The 23,155-nt window shown below is 44.1% G+C and overlaps 1 long non-coding RNA gene across 1 annotated transcript; it reads right to left on the reverse strand.

Annotated features, from left to right (window-relative positions):
* Positions 1–3,298: 3,298 nt before the first annotated feature.
* LOC144770031 (uncharacterized) lies at positions 3,299–11,877 on the reverse strand. The gene is made up of 2 exons (XR_013598773.1): positions 11,757–11,877; positions 3,299–6,579 (listed from the first exon to the last, which is right to left on the reverse strand). It is a non-coding gene; the product is annotated as an uncharacterized LOC144770031 (long non-coding RNA).
* Positions 11,878–23,155: the final 11,278 nt, after the last annotated feature.

The following is a 23,155-nucleotide window of genomic DNA, read 5'->3' on the forward strand; positions in this document are numbered from 1 at the left end:
ATTGATGGGGTGAAAACTCTTCTGAAGCAATAACCACAATCCTTGTCAGGGTGAACCACAAAAGTCACTAAATTACCGTGCTTAACCCTGTGGTAGCTTGGCACAAAAGCAGTCAGGCTTAACTTATCCTACACTAATTTAGGAAAATAGAGAAAAATGTAATAAATAAAATTTTACCAAAATGCCAAAAATCCAGGCAGAATAGGAGATGAGCAATTTTAAAGGATTATACTTTTTTTAGACCAATTATTTTAAAGTTGAACTAGATCTTTAAATTCATAGATCCATATCTGTTATAGATCTATAACCATACCTACCCAACGCTGGCTCCTCTCTCCCATGCAAGTTCCTCTTCTCAAGCATAATGGTTGCACCAAGGGAGTACTTCCTGGACAGCTTTCACTTTTAATGGAGAAGATTCAGGCTTAAACCATTGCATTTTTTCAAATAGTTTTCAGCACTTCAGGAGCGACTTCTACCTGTCCATGTGCATTACAAAGAACTTTGTTAAGGGTGAGAGGAGGGGATGTGTGGGGTATAACTGAGGAAGGTGGCAACTCTACCATTTCCACAGCAAAATTATATTGCTTCCTAGGCAGTAAGTTTGAAAAGACATTACACCAAATCCATGCTGGTCTTCTGGTCAGAGTAAAGAAAGCAGGATACGTTTCTAAGATACAGCACGGTTTTCCCACTCTTACTATATGTTGTGCCTTCTTTTGGTCACTGCCCTACGAAAAAGGAAAGCCAAAAGGTTACAATGAAAGTTTATCCTAGTAGAGGGTTTTCCTCATCCTTTTTACAGTAGGGTCAGTGATTGTTTCTGGGGTCTGAAAATATGTTGGACTTGTCGTCAGATCCAGGGGAAGGAGAGTATCAGAAGAGGCTAAAGGCTGCCTGAAGGGACATTTCCATGTTTCAAGTGTCACATTGACATGTGCAGAGTTTTTCACTGATGGGGCGACCTCATAGCACTTGATCATCTGGGTATAGTCGTAGTCCCAAAAAGGTGATCCCTTAGGGAAATTGCTAATGAATTTTTTCAGCTATTTGAGACACCTAAAATCTAACTATATCTTTATAAATTCATAGATCTTTGTCAGTGATATTTCAAAATACTCAGAAATGGACACTACGGGCCACCTATATCGACCAATTTTCCGTTCATAAATGGGCCGATTTGCAGAATCGGTCCGTTTGCGAAAACAAAAAAGGCTTTTTACATGTATCAAACCATATTTTGATATTTGGTAACCTTTTACCGAATCACAAAATGGGTTTGCAATTCTGTATTTAGAAGTGGCATGTTTAGGGCATCCCTTCCAAATACCGAATCGTAACGGTATTTATGAATGTTTTGAGACCGTGAATGCAGTCGCAAAACATTCGCAATGTACCATCAACATCAAGTTAGTGGTAAACCATTCGCACATGGGAAGGCGTCCTGAAGGGGAAGGGACCCCTTCCCCTTTGGGAATGATTGTACAAACATTTTTTAATAGCAGGCAGTGGTCCCATGGATCACTGCCTGCTTCTAAAAAAATTAAAAGAAAACTTTTTATTTTCTTTATTTAAATGCAACCCGTTTTCCTTTAAGGAAAACAAGTTGCATTTTAAAAAAAAAGAAAGAAAAAAAATTGTTTATATAAAAGCAATCATGGACATGACCCCAGCAGACCACCATCTCAGTGATTTTAACGATTCCTAGGAGGTCGCAACTTGCGATCTACCTCATTAATATTAATGAGGTAGGTCGATTTGCGACCCACTAAGAATTGGTATAAGAAACTTGTGGAGTTTTAAACATTGGAAATAGTGATTACCTAATTTGATCAATGTGGCCCTATATATGACAGATACGGGGTTATCCACTTATACAGATCTAGTTTAACTTTCAAATAAACCATATTTTGGGATTTGGTAACCTGTTACCGAATCACAAAATGGGCTTGCGATTCTGTATTTGGAAGTGGCGTGTTTAGGGCATCCCTTCCAAATAGCGAATTGTAACGGTATTTATGAATGTTTTGTGACCGTGAATGCGGCCGCAAAACAATCGCGATATATCATCAACATCAAGTTAGTGGTAAACCATTCACACATGGGAAGGCGTCATGAAGGGAAATGGACCCCTTCCCTTTTGGTAATGGCTGTACCATTGTTTTTTAATAGCAGGCAGTGGTCCCATTGAGCACTGCCTGCTCCTAAAAAAATGAAAAGAAAACTTTTTATTTTCTTTATTTAAATGCAACCCGTTTTCCTTTAAGGAAAACAAGTTGCATTTAAAAAAAAAAAAGAAAAAGATTGCTTTATTTAAAAGCAATCACGGACATGACCCCAGAAGACCACCATCTCAGTGATTTTAGCGATTCCTAGGAGGTCTCAACTTGTGATCTCCCTCATTAATATTAATGAGGTAGGTCGTTTTGCAACCCACCAAGAATCGATATATGAAACTTGTGGAGTTTCAAACATTGGGAATAGTGATTACCTAATTGCGATTCTCAAAAAATTACTAATTGGTAATAGCAATTCTCAAATTTTATATATGTGGCCCTGTATATGACAGATACGGGGTTATCGACGTATACAGATCTAGTTTAACTTTCAAATAAACAATCTCAAATAAGTGCAAACATTTGTTAAAGCACTTACCAGAAGTGTCACATTTCTAGACACTTTGGCATCTGCCGGATGCCAGTCTAGGTGGGGCATGCAGCAATAAACGCATTTGGAGCTTTACTTTTTAGTAGGACTCAGTAGTGCACGGCCCCAATCTCAAAACCAACACATGACTGTCAGAATCGGTCCTACCCATGTCGCCAGCTGGATTACAGCAGCGATTGATGAATTGATATTGTATTCTATTGATGTAAAACTGAAAAGTGTATTAATTATCCCTGTGATCAGGCTAAGGCTATTAACAAGTCTTTAATAATATACTAATAAACATAACATATAACAAATTCAAGTTACTCCTAGGTGTCTGCATGGTGCATGAAGGTAGCCGTCAGTGTCAGCCACTCCATGTAATGGAAGTTTCCTTGGGAGACGTATTTACTTCCACATCATTTCTTTAAAATGGATGCCATATTGTTCAGAAATGCGCATTTTTCCAGAATCTGACAGGCGTAAAACGCATTTTAAAGAATGTATTTGGGAAGGAAAAGAAGAAACTAAGCTGTTTCACACATATCGATTTCATTTCTAAGAGTAAGTGCATATTATTTTACCCCCAAGAAATATTTCATTTTAAAACTGTTCAGGGTTTCCATGATACTAGTAAAGAACACGACGGTTTTAGCTTTAAATAACAATTTATTCATCTGTACATATTCACACAAAAGCATACAATCCCATTTTGTCCCCGAATTGTAAAAATAATAATAGATATATACATCATGGTATCTAAATACAACTGGCGCAAAAATCATGATTTGAAAGTCATCCAAAATGGCGGCTGTAAAGGCCACATTATTGTAGGTCATCTGCATATAGTATAGAATAAATATATAATAATGTCTATGTATATACAAAGGCACTGCATTGGATATCCAGTGGTGTGACTGAGGTGCCAGAATAGGTGAGAACTTGAGACTTAACCCTTCCTGCACCTTCTTTTTTTATATGTCGATCCCTTGTCGTTGACCTGCATCCTCCTAAGAGAATTAGAGCCACAGGATGAAAAGGGACGAGGCATCTGCTCTGGGTTCTGATTCAATGATTCCCTCTCACCCATCACTGGAAATGGCTCTGCCCAGTGCACCTTGAATTAGCTGGTCATCATTTATTTTGTGTCCTCAGTTAAGGGGTATGTATTTGACGATGTCTTCATGCACCGGAGCTTAACTCTTCACCCTAGATTGCGGAGTTTGAACATTGTCAGCCTGTTCATATTTTTATTATTAAAAATGCAAAGAAAGCCATTTTATTGCAGGCCAGCTGTATATGCTATGGTTGAGAAAATATTGCATGGGATATGTATTGATCATTAGAGAACATCTATTTACTTTAGTTTTTATACCCGTGTCTCAGGCATTCGGCAATTGGCTTTTGGCGCCTGATCCAGAATACCTGTGAGGGTCTGCATTTGACCTCATGGTCACAGGTTCAAATCCCAGGGGGTCCACTCAGCATTTCATCCATCTGAGGTCGATAAAATGAGTACCTTTGAGTTGGGTAACAATAAACATCTGTTATTCAGTGCCTTGATACCCTTGGGTGGAGCGTGTGCTTTACAACTACTGTGTTATGTTATACCAGGATTACGATGTTATAGTCGGAAATGCAGCACACCTGCCATCAAAATGCATTCAGTTCTCAGCTGTAGTGCCTGAGACATCTATTGGCATCAGTGCTATGCGCAGCCATTATCCACACCACAAGCACATCAAGGGCATTGAGAAGGGACACTGACTTCCCCACAATTTCCCTTGATGGAGTGAATACATGCGCCATCAGAGAAAAAAAAAGGGAGAGTCCTAGGACACAAAAAAATTCCTACCAAGTGGATTGATATTTGATTTCATAAGGGACCTCCCCGATTACTCCAATAACCAACTGCTTCGTTTTAATTAGTCACTGTATAATATGTCACTGTTGGTTTTGGTCACTATCCTGGGGCACAAAAGTCACTTGGATCACTTTTTATCTTGTATATAGTGTGAATACACATCAATTGTTTTACTCTTTTTTCATATGATTGTTCTTTGCTAAATAAAAGTTATGCCCATGCTCGTCTGAAGTGGGCTTGATAGAAAAACCTTTGTTTCTGGGCTCCAATTTCAAAACTTTGATTGATTCCACATTGAACCATTATAATAACAGAGTTAGAAGGGCAGAACTCCCCGTTCTAACTACAAACTCTACTTTGGATACAAGGAAGTAACATACCTTGTTTTATTTTCACATTTGTTGTTCAAATGAGTTCATTGTGAACATTGTTTGTTGGCTGAATGGCTATACCCAGTTCGCAGGGACATATAGGTTGCTCTTGTTCCTTGCTAAAATCAGATGGGGCGGCATATGATGCCTGGAAGCAGAGGTGGACTAGCCGGTCTGGGGTTCATTGCATTTCTCAATAGGCATGTGCTTTTGGACGTGAAGAAGGTCTGCGCCACAGAGAGTCATATTATGAACCTCGAATATGGGACTCCAGTGATAAAGTGAATAAGCCATACCAATGCTGGAGACTTTGGAGAGAGGAGATACTAGAACACTGCCTTTGCCCTCAGAATAGATGACCACTCTTCTCGAATGAATTAGAATCCTCACTTCGCTCAACAGATGCGAAATGTACATTTCTTGCACCCTTGCAAACTAGGGTGGAACCATTTGTGCAAATCGGCAAACAAGCAGCCCAGCTACCCTTGGAGCCACTTATGCATTTCCTATGCATCAGATTCCTTTAAAATGCATTGTCTTTATTCAGTACATAAGATATTTGTTGGGCCTATATTGGAAAATATCCATGGTTAATCCTTTGGAATTGGCACCTTAGAGACTCTGTTTGCTCGGCTCAAGGCACCATGCCTGTTAAGAAAATGGGATTAAAGGTAGTCTTTTGACTTACAAAGAAAGGGTCAGAATAACCTTAGGAGGTGCTGGAAATCCACTGGGGGTGCCAGAGGCAGAAGTGAAAGGTCGTGTTGGATAAGCTGACAAACGTATTCTTAGAGAAGAGGATGTAGCCTAACAGCTAGGGCGGTCAAGCTCTAATCTGGGGAACCACGTTCGAGTCTCGGCAATGACGCTCAACGTCCTGTGATTCTGGGCAAATCACTTAAGCTCCCTGTGCCAAAAAAAAGAATGTGTCCTTGTGTAACGCAACTGGTGCTCATGTAAAGCGCTCTGATACCTTTGAGTCAAGTTTGTGCTATATAAAAAAAACTTACAATAAAAAACTGCCTGTATCCATTGTAGGCCTGATGTAACAAAATGAGGGAACAACATATATGATGGTTCATATTTGAAAACCTCTATGAAGGCAATGGAGTGGGATGACAGCTCTCTTCTGTTTTCAATCGAAAACCGCAACACATATAAAAGCCAATTTCAAAAGGACTTGCAATGGTCATTTAGAACCCCATGGACCCGGAGGGTGCTTTTGAGTTCCCTCTGAAATGTTTGCTGAGAGCAAAGGGCAGGAAAAGGAATGCCAAATAAGTTAGGTCCTCATTTACCTGGACCCTCCACCAAGAACCAACACTGAGGGCGCTTACAGCTGTGAGGGATGGTGCAGGGGTAGTAGAGCTGATTTTTATAGAGGACTCCCAAGTTCAGAGCAAATCTGAGCTCATTACTCAATCACAACAAAGGCATGGAGCTTCACAGTCGAAACGGACTTTGGGTGGCCCCTGGTGGGCGTTGCACCGCAGCAAGGATTCTCAGAGAGAGATGAGACACCATCAGCTTGGTCTCTGTTATTAGCCTCTCCCGGGACACCTGCTTGGAGTCTGATCAGTCTGTAAATTGCTAGGCGCTTGGGAGAATGGATGTAAAAGCTGGATAGCTGGGCCCTGGGAACGCTGCAGCAGAGGGCACTACCCCTCACCACCGGGCATTGGGGTAGGACTGGACCTGTAGCAACAAGAATAAAATGAAAATACAATTTAGTGAAGTCATTTTTTCCAAGCTCAAGTCAAACTCTTATCAATTACAATTTCCAGAAATTCTTAATGTAAAAAACGGAATTCTTAAAGAACTTGCATGCTTCCCACTACTAACGTCTACAACATTTCAGGCTCTTGAATCGTGAGCTACAAGGGTGCCTTTGATGCCAGCATTTCTGAAGTTGGATCGGCCTTCAACAAAATGAAGATAGTTCCCAACCGGCCAGTGTGTTCCAAGTATGGGCCTAGAATGAATAGGTTGCAGTGGACATTCAAGGAGGAGAGATGCAAAGGCTTAAATATGTGTAGTTTGGGAGAGATGGAGTGATGAACGAGTCATTTAAGTACCAGGATCGATGAGCACAGCTCAGGCATTGAACATCATAGGGCAGAGTTGAGGTTCTGGAACAATGGGTGATGAAATAAGTGTTACAGGAGGTGGAAGGGGCGCCTCACGAGAACCGAAAATGGCAGTACAGGCTTGATTGTCTTTCAGTAGTGGTAGTAGGGAAAATATTGCATCAGAATTGTTAAAGGCGCAAGTCACTCTAGACTCGAGGGATGTTAAGGATAGTTAAGAGGAAAAATAGAGCAGTGACTAAGGCCCCTATCCTGACAGCCACACAGTAGTGCAGCCTCCCGCGCAGACACTGAGCATCCAGTAAAAATGACTGTGCGGGGCTGTGGGAAGTGCAATTTGTGCATTTCCATTTGGGAACAGCATCTAACAAACTATGGGGCCTCTTAGGATGGCGGATGGACCTGTGTCCGTCCGCCACCCCCGAGGTGGAGGGACGCCACAGGGGCAGCGGCGGTCCCTCTGTTGCAATTAGGATGTGACCGCCACCCTGGCGGTCACATCCCGTATCTTTAACCTTGCAGCGGGGGCTGCTTCAAGCAGCACCCGCCGTAAGGTTAAAAATGCATGATTTGCATTTACATGCACAACGTGGCAGGCACCGCGCGGTACCTGCCGCTTTGTGCATGTAAATGCAGGGGGGTACCATAGGTACCCCCCATGTGCACCCCCCAGCCCCGACACCCTGGGCGCCCGCAGGGGCCCCCCAGAAGCTATTGTCCACATGCTTTTCCACGGCGGTAAATCCACATCGGAAAAGCATGTTTACAAACTCATCGTAATTTGCCTGGTGGTGTCTAGCAGACACCGCCACCAAATTGCGTCCAACACCCCACGGATCAGCGGTGGATGGACCTGCCGTCCGCTGCTGATCCCACCGCCATCATAAGCTGGTGGTGGGTGTTTTGAAGGTCCGCAGCGGTGATTCCGCATCCTCCGGGCCGGTGGTGGCTTCCACCGGCCCGGAGGATGCGGAATCACCGCAATCATAATCGACCCCTAAGTTATTAGTTATTACCCATTCTCGAGTTAACAAAAAGCGCACGTGCTCTACTTTCCGGACTGATTTGCCCCAGGTTTGACTAGAGAGACACTCAGGATAGTAAAACCTTTACAGCGTAAACTTAAACGTAATTTTTTTTTTTTTAAACTTACAGCGCTTGCAGTTTGCCCCCTTGTTTTGATAACGAGTAGAGTACAAATAGGGATTTTCACCCTAGTCAGTATTTTCAAACCCTTCGTGATCGGGCCCTTCACTAGCGACTTTGACATCAAAACAGACAGAGAAATATGCAGGCTAGGTGGGCTTGGCGGCCCCTGATGTCCCATCTACAGGACCAGGCATTTCAACACCAGATACTGAATAAATTGTTCCGATAGATTAAAAGTATCTAATAGTCCACCAGCTCCTCCACTGGCCTTTTTCCATGCCACCCTGCCAGCGGCCACCAAGAGCTTCCCTGCTTTGGAAACTCATTCAATGGCTTTAGGAATGAGGATGAGTGCCAGCTGGCTCATGGATGGAGAACTAGCAATTATATCATATAATGTGATAGCGACTTTAGCAGTGCAGACCCTCGCCTGATCTGAACATAAATCAACAGAGTATTTATAACTCTACATGAGAAGTGTTTGCAATGAGCCAACAATCTCCTGTGGCAAGGGCGTTGCGCCCGGTGTGGACTTTGGCCTAAGAGAGTCCTGAGTGTAATGGAGCCAGGCAACGCCCTGCGCAGTGGCCCCATGTATCCTCGAGCTCTCCCAGTGTAATGGAGCCAGACAACGCCCTGCCCAGTGGTCTATGCATTCTCGAGCTCTCCCAGTGTAATAGAGCCAGACAACGCCTGGCCCAGTGGTCCATGCATCCTCGAGCTCTCCCAGTGTGATGGAGCCAGACAACGCCTGGCCCAGTGGTCCATGCATCCTCGAGCTCTCCCAGTGTGATGGAGCCAGGCAACGCCCTGCCCAGTGGCCCCATGTATCCTCGAGTTCTCCCAGTGTAATGGAGCCAGACAACGCCCTGCCCAGTGGTCTGTGCATCCCGAGCTCTCCCAGTGTAATAGAGCCAGACAACGCCTGACCCAGTGGTCCATGCATCCCCGAGTTCTCCCAGTGTGAGGGAGTCAGACAATGCCGGCTCAGTGGTCCGTGCATCTCGAGCTCTCCCAGTGTGATGGAGCCAGACAACGCCCTGTCCATTGGTCCATGCATTCTCAAGCTCTCCCTGTGTAATGGAGCCAGACAACGCCCTGCCCAGTGGTCCGTGCATCCTCAACCTCTCCCAGTGTAATGGAGCCAGACAACGCCCTGTCCAGTGGTCCATGCATCCTCAACCTCTCCTAGTGTAATGGAGCCAGACAACGCCCTGCCCAGTGGTCCGTGCATCCTCAACCTCTCCCAGTGTAATGGAGCCAGACAATGCCCTGTCCAGTGGTCCGTGCATCCTCAACCTCTCCCAGTGTAATGGAGCCAGACAACGCCCTGCCCAGTGGTCCGCCCATCCTCAACCTCTCCTAGTGTAATGGAGCCAGACAACGCCCTGTCCAGTGGTCCGTGCATCCTCAATCTCTCCCAGTGTAATGGAGCCAGACAACGCCCTGTCCAGTGGTCCGTGCATCCTCAACCTCTCCCAGTGTAATGGAGCCAGAAAACGCCCTGTCCAGTGGTCCGTGCATCCTCAACCTCTCCCAGTGTAATGGAGCCAGACAACGCCCTGCCCAGTGGTCCGTGCATCCTCAACCTCTCCCAGTGTAATGGAGCCAGACAACGCCCTGTCCAGTGGTCCGTGTATCCTCAACCTCTCCCAGTGTAATGGAGCCAGACAACGCCCTGCCCAGTGGTCCGTGCATCCTCAACCTCTACCAGTGTAAAGGAGCCAGACAACGCCCTGTCCAGTGGTCCGTGCATCCTCAACCTCTCCCAGTGTAATGGAGCCAGACAACGCCCTGTCCAGTGGTCCATGCATCCTCAACCTCTCCCAGTGTTATGGAGCCAGACAACGCCCTGTCCAGTGGTCCATGCATCCTCAACCTCTCCCAGTGTAATGGAGCCAGACAACGCCCTGCCCAGTGGTCCGTGCATCCTCAACCTCTTCCAGTGTAATGGAGCCAGACAACGCCCTGTCCAGTGGTCCGTGTATCCTCAACCTCTCCCAGTGTAATGGAGCCAGACAACGCCCTGCCCAGTGGTCCGTGCATCCTCAACCTCTACCAGTGTAATGGAGCCAGACAACGCCCTGTCCAGTGGTCCGTGCATCCTCAACCTCTCCCAGTGTAATGGAGCCAGACAACGCCCTGTCCAGTGGTCCGTGCATCCTCAACCTCTCCCAGTGTAATCGAGCCAGACAACGCCCTGTCCAGTGCTCCGTGCATCCTCAACCTCTCCCAGTGTAATGGAGCCAGACAACGCCCTGTCCAGTGGTCCGTGCATCCTCAACCTCTCCCAGTGTAATGGAGCCAGACAACGCCCTGTCCAGTGGTCCGTGCATCCTCAACCTCTCCTAGTGTAATGGAGCCAGACAACGCCCTGCCCAGTGGTCCGTGCATCCTCAACCTCTACCAGTGTAATGGAGCCAGACAACGCCCTGTCCAGTGGTCCGTGCATCCTCAACCTCTCCCAGTGTAATGGAGCCAGACAACGCCCTGTCCAGTGGTCCGTGCATCCTCAACCTCTCCCAGTGTAATGGAGCCAGACAACGCCCTGTCCAGTGGTCCGTGCATCCTCAACCTCTCCCAGTGTAATGGAGCCAGACAACGCCCTGTCCAGTGGTCCGTGCATCCTCAACCTCTCCCAGTGTAATGGAGCCAGACAACGCCCTGTCCAGTGGTCCGTGCATCCTCAACCTCTCCCAGTGTAATGGAGCCAGACAACGCCCTGCCCAGTGGTCCGTGCATCCTCAACCTCTCCCAGTGTAATGGAGCCAGACAACGCCCTGTCCAGTGGTCCATGCATCCTCAACCTCTCCCAGTGTAATGGAGCCAGACACGCCCTGCCCAGTGGTCCGTGCATCCTCAACCTCTACCAGTGTAATGGAGCCAGACAACGCCCTGTCCAGTGGTCCGTGCATCCTCAACCTCTCCCAGTGTAATGGAGCCAGACAACGCCCTGCCCAGTGGTCCGTGCATCCTCAACCTCTCCCAGTGTAATGGAGCCAGACAACGCCCTGTCCAGTGGTCCGTGCATCCTCAACCTCTCCCAGTGTAATGGAGACAGACAACGCCCTGTCCAGTGGTCCATGCATCCTCAACCTCTCCCAGTGTGATGGAGCCAGACAACGCCCTGTCCAGTGGTCCATGCATCTTCAACCTCTCCCAGTGTAATGGAGCCAGACAACGCCCTGCCCAGTGGTCCATGCATCCTCAACCTCTCCCAGTGTGATGGTGCCAGACAACGCCCTGCCCAGTGGTCCATGCATCCTCAACCTCTCCCAGTGTGATGGTGCCAGACAACGCCCTGCCCAGTGGTCCGTGCATCCTCAACCTCTCCCAGTGTAATGGAGCCAGACAACGCCCTGTCCAGTGGTCCGTGCATCCTCAACCTCTCCCAGTGTAATGGAGCCAGACAACGCCCTGCCCAGTGGTCCATGCATCCTCAACCTCTCCCAGTGTGATGGTGCCAGACAATGCCCTGCCCAGTGGTCCATGCATCCTCAACCTCTCCCAGTGTGATGGTGCCAGACAATGCCCTGCCCAGTGGTCCATGCATCCTCAACCTCTCCCCGTTTGATGGTGCCAGACAACGTGTATCCTCGAGCTCTCTAAAGGCCACCCGCCCCTGGTTCCTCTTACCTGTGATTTCCTCCCATCTTGTGCAGCATAAGCGTCTTCGGCGCGGATTGTCGAGTTGTTGCTGTTCACCTGAGTGTTTGCAGTGGCTCGAGGGATGATGACATCATAGGGAGTTTCCCCCTAGGAGCATAAAATGAAATTCAATTAAAAAACTGATGCAGAGAGTACGGGTCAATCCTCATTTCCATCAGAGCTATAGTATTCTTCTGCGGGTGAAGGGCTAGTTTTCAAAGCAACATGAATCAGTGATCAGGTACCAATGAACATCTGTTACTCAGCGACAAGATACCCTTCTGGGTAAAGGTGAGCTTTACAAATACACATGTTATGTTATGATATATAACTAACGTCAGTCTCAATTTGTGTAACTCATGCACAAGAGGACATATTTATCCAAATTCAAAGTCAAAATGTTCTTTATTCAGTTGTAATCACAGCCATAAAAGTGCACTTTCATTAAACAAACAAGGTTATAGTAAAAACAATATAAAATGTATACATATATACACATTCACTGCAAGACTATATTTAAAGCTGACGAAATAAAAACATTCATGCGTCTCGCTGTTATCAGTCAGCCTGATTACGAGTTTGGCCGTGTGGGAGCGGGCCGCCATGCCAGTGCCCCCCTCCCACACCGCCAAACTCATTCCCCGACTGCCCGCCAGATTTGGTGTTTTCTCCTGTTCTGGCGGACGGTGCTTTGGCGGTCCCAGGTGGCGAGCATTAGAAAGGCACCGCAATCGGAATGCCAAAGCAAGTTCCTGCACAGCATGGACTATTAAGTTCATGCCATCTTGGCACTTGGGGTGCATGCATACAGGGGGGCACAACATGTGCGCCTCTGCATGCATTCCCTGGCACTGAGGCAACAGGGGGCCCTGTAGAGCCCCTTCGTTTCCTCACCACCACACTTTTCATGGCAGGTTCACTGTCATGAAAACAGTGGCAGGGAGAAAACTTGTAATGTGCTTGGTGGTGCCACAGCAGCACTGCCAGCATATTGTGGCTTTACACTTCTGCAACATCACCGAGGGATCACGGATCCCCGGCGGTTGCAGCGGTGCTTTGGCGATCTGACCACCAAACTCTTAATAGGGCTGTCAGCCTGCCGGTGCGGGTATGGGTTTGATGGTCCATCGGACCGCCAATTTTACAATTAGGCCCATAATCTGTTCTTAGTTCGCAGACAACATGTAATTTAACACAGCGTAACAGCTGAAGAGTACCTAAATGTTGTTGTATGCGAAAGAAGGCCACCTTCGACAATACACAGTAGATGAAGACTGCAGTTCAGCCAGAAGCCTAAGTATTTATCTGTGCTCAATCTTCTGCAAGAGGCTGACATTCGTATACCCCCAGACACCAGCCCCAAAGTGCCGTCTAACATGCTATAATGACCAATCTCAGAATTGCAGATAGGGCCACTAGTAATGTCTGTTCACACTAGTCGTTCATATGTCTCAAATTCCTCACAGTGACTGCATATGTTCCCCAGGGAATAACATCTACCTTGGGCTTCTCACACTGTATGCCATTTACAATAAGATCCTTACTAGCTCCGACCATGCACACCATAAATATCAGAACCTGTTCAGAAATAACGCAAACCGCTCAGAGGTAACGCAATCCATTCAACTCTCCTTAGAAGCCATCCTACTCTGTTCAGCTCAGGAGTAATTGAATCCCTGCAACTCTTGTTCATGCTAGAGTATTGTAATCTATTCAACTCTTCTTTCCTCTGGAGTATTAGAATCCATAATTCTCCCCTCGGCTCATGAACATAGAAATCCTTGCAACCCAGGATTATTGTAATCCATGCAACTCACTTTCGCTCGCGTATTAGAATCCACCCTACTTTCCTTTGCTTAGGAGAAATGAAACCCATATTACTCTCCTGTGCTCAGGAGTAATGCAAGCTGTCATACTCTCCTTTGCATTCTCTCCTCTATTTAGGGGTTATATAACCCACCCACTCTCTTTTGCTCAGGCATATCAGATGTCATCCTACTCTCCAGTGCTGGAGAGTAATTTTATCCATGCTAATCTCCTTTGCTCAGATGTATTAAATACTATCCTGCTCGCCTTTTTTCAGGAGTAATGGAAGTCATACTACTTTTCTCCAATCAGGATTAATGCAAATCATACTACTCTCCTCTACAAAGGAGTAATGGAATCCATCATACTCTCTCCTCTGTTCAGGAGTAAAGGAAGTCATACTACTCTCCTCCAGCCAGGAGCAATGGAAGCCTTCCTAGTCTCCACTTAGGTCTAATGAAAATCACCTTAATCTCCTTCACTCAGCGATGGCAGAAGTCATTGACCTGTCTTTTGCACAGGAGTATAAAAGCTATATCTCCCACACACAGGAGTAATGGAAGTCATGCTACTCTTCTCCACCCAGGAGTAATGGAAGCCATCATACTCTCCTCTTCTCTGGAGGAATGGAAGTCATACTGCTCTCGTTCACCCAAGAATAATGAAAGGCATCGTACTGTCCTCTGCTCAGGAGTAATGGAAGTCATACTACTCTCCTCCACCCAGGAGTAATAGAAGCCATCATACTCTCCACTATTCAGGAGTAATTGAAGTCATACTATCCTCCTGAACCAAGGAGTAATGGAAGCCATCATACTCTCCTCTTCTCTGGAGGAATGGAAGTCATACTACCCTCCTCCACCCAGGAAGAATGGGAGTCATACTACTCTCCTCCACCTCCACCCAGGAGTAATGGAAGCCATCGTATTGGAAGTCATACTACTCTCCTGAACCAAGGAGTAATGGAAGCCGTCCTAGTCTCCTCCGCTCAGGTGTAATGGAAATCGCCTTAATCTCCTTCACTCAGCCGTGATAGGAGCCACTGCCCTGTCCTTTGCACAGGAGTATTAAAAGCTATACTACTCTCCTCCGCTCAGGAGTAATGGAAGCCATCCTACTCTACTCCACTCAGGAGTGATAAAAGCCTTATTTTAATGTACATTTTGCCACCAGTACTCGAGGTCCCCTGATTCTTATTTCTATTTTTGGATGTCTATTTGTCGCTGACCTCGCATAGAGTGGCGCCAAGGTTCGCTTTAACAATGTTTGCCAGGTGTTAAGCATTAAATTTGTCTCACCTGAAACAACGCGAACCACGTGCCCATCACACAAGAAGGACGTGCAGAGGTGCAGCGCTCTGACGCAACACAAGGGCATTGTGTGGCGTTTCACAATATTTAAAAAGTTTACACATACTTGAGTGACAAAGGGCTTCTTGAAGATAGCTCCGTGCCCTAAATGGAACGATTTATGTGTTTACCTGCTGGCCTTGAAAGGGTGGCACCCGCTGTACAAACGGATCGATGTGCCTGCAGATACCACTAATCAGCGTTCCAATGGAAGGTGTGAATCCGGGAGCGTCGGAAGGGGTGGGGGGCAATAAACCACGAGGTCACCCGTGGCCTGCACCTTGGCCTCGTTCGTCACTCAAGGTATTTTAAGATCAGATCTTCGTGTTCGTCATAACTGTGAGGTGGCCGCAACACTTATAAAACCTCTTGAAGGCTGCACCCAGTACGGTGATGAATACACACTTTGCAAGAATGAGGGGAGCATGCCACCGGGATGATTCCACTTTACATTGTGAAAAAGGGGAGTGGGGAGGATATCCATTGATGAAAAAGTTGATTACATTCTTAAAATCAATCAAACCGTAATGCAAGGCTCTAGGCTGCTGCGTTGCTAACGCACAATGGGGGGAAGACCCAGAATGCCTGGAGAAGCTGTCACCTCACGTGCTCGAACCTGAACTCGTCTTTCAATGCCCGCCAATGAATGACCTCGGAAGAAGATGAAACATGGAGGAAGAGGTCTTGAATGAGATGCCTCTACCAAAATTCGGGACACCCTTACCCCTTAATTTTGGTATGAATCCAATCATAAGGGCTCCAGGAACTGAACACCGGGCTATTTAAGCTAAACTCTGTACATAGGAGGTGTGGGGGCAAGAATATCGCATTCGTAAGCTGTTGGAATGGTTCAGCCACAGGACAGCTGTGGGGCGAGTAATGCAATGTTCTCCCATAGCAAGATGAGTGATTTGTGTAAGCATGAGGAGGGAGGGTAAGCAAATGGTGAGTAAGTATTAGGAAGGAGTAAGTAAGTTGTTGCCGTGCTCTTTGTAGTCAGATGATACTTCTAACGTGGACGAGTGTCATGGACAGAGGAGGGCGGCGGTGTGATAGGGCTAGGGCTCTGTCTGCCTCAGCCTTCTTCTTTGCCAAGGACCTCTCTGCATCTGTCTTCTCCCTTGCCAAGGCTCTTTCTGCCTTAGCCTTGTTAAGGCTCTTTCTGCCTCAGTCTTTCTCCCCTCAGTTTTCAGTTTGATTATCATCAGCCTGAACTCCCTTTCTGCTTTCCTGTCCTCTAGCTCATTTTGGGACAGGTTGTGGAAGGACTTACTTCTGCCTGCTCTGGATCTGGATCTGCCTCTCTCCTCTGAGGCCACAATCAGGGGGTTGTCATCCTCCCATTCCATTCCATTTCCTCCTTCTTCTCCTTCTCAAAGTCCATCTCCTCCTGTGCTGTTTGCTGGTATTGGCAGGCCTTTCCCCAAGCCCTGAGGGCCTTCTGGAGCTCCTGCTTCTTGGAGTTCATGTTCATGTGAAGCCCTTCTCTCTACAGAATGCTTTGAGGTCAGCTAGAGTGCAGCTCTCCAGCAGTTGAGCTCAAACTCCATTCTTGCAGCAGGCAGAGACACAAATGCACAAAGTCAGGTAGAATGTATGTGAATTTGGATAAAGCAATAGAGGACAATCAAGGAAAATTTGAATAGAGGTTGAATCTGGTATCAGGTTATTTACATAAGATTTCAATGTTACACAAAGTCACTGAGTGGCATTGCACAAATTCATGTACTGGATCCCACTATTGTGCACCAATGTAGGAAATTGCATTTTTGATTGATGGGGTGAAAACTCTTCTGAAGCAATAACCACAATCCTTGTCAGGGTGAACCACAAAAGCCACTAAATTACCGTGCTTAACCCTGTGGTAGCTTGGCACAAAAGCAGTCAGGCTTAACTTATCCTACACTAATTTAGGAAAATAGAGAAAAATGTAATAAATACAATTTTACCAAAATGCCAAAAATCCAGGCAGAATAGGAGATGAGCAATTTTAAAGGATTATACTTTTTTTTTTTTTGTGTTCAAATCGATTTTATTGAAATTTTTTGCAACAAAAGAAATAGATAAGTACAATACAGAAAGAATAATTTGTACATGCGTAAATGAGTAAGTAATAAATATAAAATGCAATAAACCAAAAACGCAGAGGAAGGGAAAGGGAGGAGAAGGAAGGGAGGATAGGGGAATGAAGATATCATAGAATCATAAAAACCAAACCATGGAGAGTTACCAACTGATTGAATATAACAAAGATGGCAGCTAGAGAAAAATTAATGAACAAGAGATAGAACAGTGTATTAAACATATCATTGTAGAACATACGAATCAATAGGTGACCAAAAAGATTGAAAGGACTGTGAATTGTGAGTGACACCTTTAAGAGACAGTTGAGCTCCTTTTCTTGTAAAGGTAATCCAAGACCACCAAGCATGAACTGAAAGAGAAGAAGCGTCTTTCCAACAAAAAGTAATGGACTTTAAAGCAGCTGTAATTAAGAAAATTAAATAACTGTGCCTCGGAATCATTAAGAGGATAGGAAAGGGCAGCCGATTTGCATATTAACACAGCATAAGAAATATCATCATGTAAAGGTAAAATTTTCAAAATGACATTCCAAACATCCACCCAAAATTTCATAATAATTGTACATTCAAATAACATATGACGAAGTGAACCCAAAGTTGAGTTGCAGTGCCAACAAACATCAGAGGGTATCAGTTTGGCATGACTTAATCGAGATGGAGTCCATAAAGCGTTAAATAAAATATAAGCATTAGTCTGATAAAGGGACACCGGAAGCCAACCGGAGATGCTGCTGAGCCAGATTGAGGTCCATGAATCATCTGAAAGGGAAATGGAAAGTTCTGTGTTCCAAAAAGATGATATTGCACCAATATTGGAGCCCTGGAATGTAGAAAGTTTTTTATAAAAAACAGAGACAGCTTTAGAAGAGGACGTAACAGCCATAAGATAAATCAAGAGGTCATTAGTGGTGGACGAGGGAATACCATTGGGAAAGGAGTCTAAAATAGAGTTACATAAAGCTTGGTATTTTGACAAATCAGAAACCGGAATACCAAACTTTAACTGTAGTTGTTCAAAAGGAATAAAGGCATTGTTACAAAAGACATCTTCAAGATATAAAATTCCTTTTGATATCCATGAGGACCAGAAATTAATGTTTCTGTTTAATTTAAGTAGGGCACTGTGCCATAAAGACAAGTGTACTGTAGAGAGCAAGGGCAATTCAAAATTAGAGTCTAAATCATTAAGTATTAATCTAGATGATTTAATTATAGATGACTTATGAACAATCTTAGAAGCAGACGACATTGACATCAACGAGAGCAGTGTAAAGGGGCGTATAATTGAGGTTTCAATATCTAACCATATTGGAGGTTTGACCATATGTGAATTTGAAAACCACAAGGAGCTTTGCTTTAAGATAAAAGCTTTATGGTAAAGGTAAAAGTCTGGAAGGGCAAATCCTAAATGGGACTTGGGGAGTTTTAATTTTCTGTAAGCAATACGAGGAACTTTATTGGACCAAAGGAATTTAGATAGCAGTTTATCAACATCATTATAAAATTTAAGAGGAAACTGAGTGGGAATCATAGCCAAAGAGTAAAAAACTTTTTGGTGCAATATTCATTTTTATAGCCTCCATTCTCCCCCACCAGGTGAGATGAAGGGGAGACCATTTGGAAGTTTTGTCTCTGATGTAATCAAGGATAAAATCCGTATTAAGTTTTAATGTAGCAGGCAATGAGGAATCAAATAAAATACCCAAGTACTTAAGCTCAGTGCTTTGCCAAAGAATATCTGCGCTAGGTAGCATATCCGGTGTACAAAAAGCATTTAAAGGAAAAAATTCAGTTTTACTGACATTTAACTTGTAACCTGAAACTACAGAATATTGTGCAATAATGTCTAAAAGGGAGGGAACAGAGGAAAGAGGATTGTTAATAAACAATAACACATCATCTGCATATGCTAAAGCTTTAACAGTGACATCATTTATCATAACACCTTGAATAGAATCACAGCATCGAATATAATTAAGAAAAGGTTCAATTCCTAATAAAAATAACAGTGGGGAAAGAGGACAACCCTGCCTAGTACCTCTAAAGAGTGGAAATTGAGTAGAAATTTGACCATTAATAAACAGCCGCGCAGTAGGGGCAAAATACAAGGCAGAAATCATACGAATAAAATTGAAATCAAAATTGAAAGACAATAAAGTTTTAAATAAAAATTGCCAATGAATTTTGTCAAATGCTTTTTCTGCATCTAAAGCCATCACTCCTGCAGGAGAAGTAATGTGAGAGCTTTGTTCAATAACGTGTAAAAGCGTTCTGGTATTATTTGCAGAATATCTGTTTTTCATGAAACCAGATTGATTGGGATGAATGACGGAATGAAGGATAGGAGCCAATCTGGAAGCAAGGATTTTAGCATAAAGCTTACAATCCTGGTTGATTAGGGAAATGGGACGATAATTAGAAACCAGGGTAGGGTCCTTATCCGGTTTTGGTAGAACAACGATTAAAGCATCCGTAAAGGAGCCCGAAATAGTACCAGAGGAACCAAACTGGGGAAAAAGGGCACTTAAATGAGGTAAAAGGTGAGAATCAAATTCTTTATAAAATTCAGCTGGAATACCATCCGGGCCTGGGGATTTATTCTTAGGAAGGGATTTAATAGCTAGTAAGATCTCATCACAAGTAATTGGGGAATCTAAAGTTAATCTATCGGAGGGAGAGATTTGAGGCAAATTACATTTATTTAAAAATGACTCAATCAAAGAGTCATCACAGGAATCAGGTTTATTATACAAGGTAGAGTAAAAAGACAAAAATTCTTGGACAATGTCATTATGGGAGATAGCAATTTGGCCATTAGTACCACGTATCGATGTGATTTGGGTTTTATCCTTCTTGATACGTAAATAATTTGCAAGGAGTTTCCCAGACTTGTTGGCATTAAAGCGAAATTTAGCATTGGATTTAGCAAGTTGAACCCCTGCTCTAGTGCTAAGTATAGCATTAAATTCATAGCGAAGCTTTTGTAATGTAAATTTGTATGTAGGGTCATTAGAAGAAATAAATAAACGTTCATATTTGGCAATTTGTTTGTCCAAAAGTTTAACTTTAGAGTTAAATTGTTTGTTTGCATGGGCCATAATAGAAATAGTGGAACCTCTAATGTAAGCCTTAAACGCATCCCATCTATTGACAAGTGAAGTTGAATCCTCAGGGCTAAATAAAAAATAATCCTGGACAGCTTGTAATAGTTTAGGTTTATGCGTGTCATTAAGTACCACAGTCGTGTTCATACGCCATCTATTTTGTTTGGCAAAAGAAGAGGAGACATTTAAAACAAAGGAGATTAAAGCATGGTCCGAGATATCAATATTACCCACAACAGGATTGTCAGCTGATTGGAGTAAAGAAGGTGAAAGCAGAAAATAATCAATCCTTGAGTGAGAGTTATGAGAATTGGAGAAAAAGGAAAACCATTTATCAGTAGGAAAGTGTATTCTCCAAATATCCGCCAATTTGGTGGATCTAAGGAAAGACTTAAAGGCATGAAAAACTCTAGGAGGGCGGAATTTTGCAGAGGAAAGCCTATCTAATAACGGATCAATAATCACATTAAAATCCCCCCCAACAATCAAAGGAACTTGTCCTAACCGCAGAACTTCAGTAGTCATAGCAGACCAAAACGAAGGGTCATCAGCCGTAGGGCCGTAAACATTAAGCAAATAAAAGGATGAGTCATAAACTTTAACCTTAACTACAATATATCTACCTTCAGTGTCATTAAACTTGCTAAGAATCTGACAGTGTAACCGTTTTGCAAAGAAAATCGCAACCCCATTTTTCTTCCCTAACGCAGGTGAGGAGACAATATTATCAACCCATTTTTTCTTCATGTATTGCAAAATCTTATCATCAACATGTGTTTCTTGAAGGAAACAAATATCCGCTTTGCAGGCCCCCAGGTAGTCCAAGATTTTCGTGCGTTTTACTGGATGTCGCAGGCCCTTGACATTGAGTGAAACAAGTTTAATAGAGTGAGTATTAGCCATTAGGAGCTAGAAGGAAGAGGAGAGGAAAAGAATCAAAGGAAGAGGAGTTGAAAAGCAGCCACAGAGAAAAAGTAACTCTACGTAGAGAATAGTAACAGGAAGGACACAAAAGGAGGAAACACAAAGGAAGGAAGGACAAACAGACAAAAAACAGAGACAGAAATAAGAAGATAGAGGCGCACACACGTTCCTCAAGCATGGCCAAGTGAACCGTTGGAGCCCGTGAAGAGTGAGAAATATATAGATGTCAGGAAAGATCAGAGTAGATGTCTTCAGGTAACTGGATCATGAGTGTCCATTGACGATGAAGCTTGTTGTGCTAGAAAGAGTCTCAAATCTTCAGGACGATGAAAAGATTTAGAAAAGGCATCTTTCCAGATTCTCATCGTAGAGGGATCAAATAGACCATACTTAAAACCAAGGCTTCGCAATTGTGGCCGGAGAGAGGAAAATTCCTTGCGAATAGCAACCGTTTCTTTAGCAAAATCTTGATGGATAAAGATTTTACAGCCATCTACTAAGAGGGAGGGAATGTCTCTTGCTGCTTTCCTGATAAGAACCAAATGATGGTGTCGCAAAACCTTAAAAATCATCTGCCTGGGTTTCGCGTGGCGAGGATTCCTGTGTGAGGGAATTCTGTGAGCCTTATCGATTTCAAATTTCTCAGGAAATTTGAGATTTAGGAGACCAGGTAGCAAGGATTCTAGATATAATCGGCAATCGGATCCCTCAATCTCTTCCGGAAGATTGAAAATACGAAGATTGTATTGTCTATTACGGTTTTCCAATTCCAGCAATTGAGTATGCATTGGTACTATTTGATTCACCAAAGGAGTAAAAGCGTCCAATTTAGTTTTATTGTCCTGAATTTTGATAGTATTATCAGACACTTTCATGGAGATAGAAGCCATGTCTTTGCGAACATTTTTCACTTCAGTGGCAATAGCGTCTGTATTAAGACGCAGCGCTTGAATTTCCTCAAAAATCAAAGTAAGGGAAGGTTCAGAAGATTCAACAGCTTTGGATTTAGCTGGAGGAGGTGATATCAGCTGTTTCCTTTTATTTGTAAGTAAATTTTTATTTTCCATATTGAGGTGAGAAATTAACCTTTTGTGCCAGAAAATTGCAAAAAAGTAAAAATCACCTCAAATTTTAATAAATATGTGGGAAAAAGGATGTAATTTTCCCAAAAGTACTGTAGAAAGGCTTGGTGCAGCAGCTAAACAGGAGCGTGGGTGTGGCCAGGCCAAAGCCAGGCCCTTTCTTTGTGTTCACTCCGCCCCCCAGGCAGTGCAAGCCGGCAGTAGCAGAAACAGAGGCAGGGGAGAGAACCGAGGAGCAAGTAGAAGCGCCTTCCGTCGAGGAAATCGTCCAAAAATCGAACTGCAGGTAGGGAACAGCTAAATATAACAAGCGCCGCTAAAAAGTGACGGGACCTGACAGAAAAGTCGTCGTTATTCGGCTAATTAAGCCGGTGGACTTACGGAGCTCCGGCGGTGGCGGCCATCTTGGTCGACGCGCTCGCGCGACTCCTCAGGATTATACTTTTTTTAGACCAATTATTTTAAAGTTGAACTAGATCTTTATATTCATAGATCCATATCTGTTATAGATCTATACCCATACCTACCCAACGCTGGCTCCTCTCTCCCACGCAAGTTCCTCTTCTCAAGCATAATGGTTGCACCAAGGGAGTACTTCCTGGACAGCTTTAACTTTTAATGGAGAAGATTCAGGCTTAAACCATTGCATTTTTTCAAATAGTTTTCAGCACTTCAGGAGCGACTTCTACTTGTCCATGTGCATTACAAAGAACTTTGTTAAGGGTGAGAGGAGGGGATGTGTGGGGTATATAACTGAGCAGGTGGCAACTCTACCATTTTCACAGCAAAATTATATTGATTCCTAGGCAGGAAGTTTGAAAAGACATTACACCAAACCCATGCTGGTCTTCTGGTCAGAGTAAAGAAAGCAGGATACGTTTCTAAGATACAGCACGTTTTCCCACTCTTACTATATGTTGTGCCTTCTTTTGGTCACTGCCCTACGAAAAAGAAAAGCCAAAAGGTTACAATGAAAGTTTATCCTAGTAGAGGGCTTTCCCCATCCTGTTTACAGTAGGGTCAGTGATTGTTTCTGGG

This window comes from Lissotriton helveticus, chromosome 7 (assembly GCF_964261635.1).
Source record: "Lissotriton helveticus chromosome 7, aLisHel1.1, whole genome shotgun sequence".
Lineage (NCBI taxonomy): Eukaryota > Metazoa > Chordata > Amphibia > Caudata > Salamandridae > Lissotriton > Lissotriton helveticus.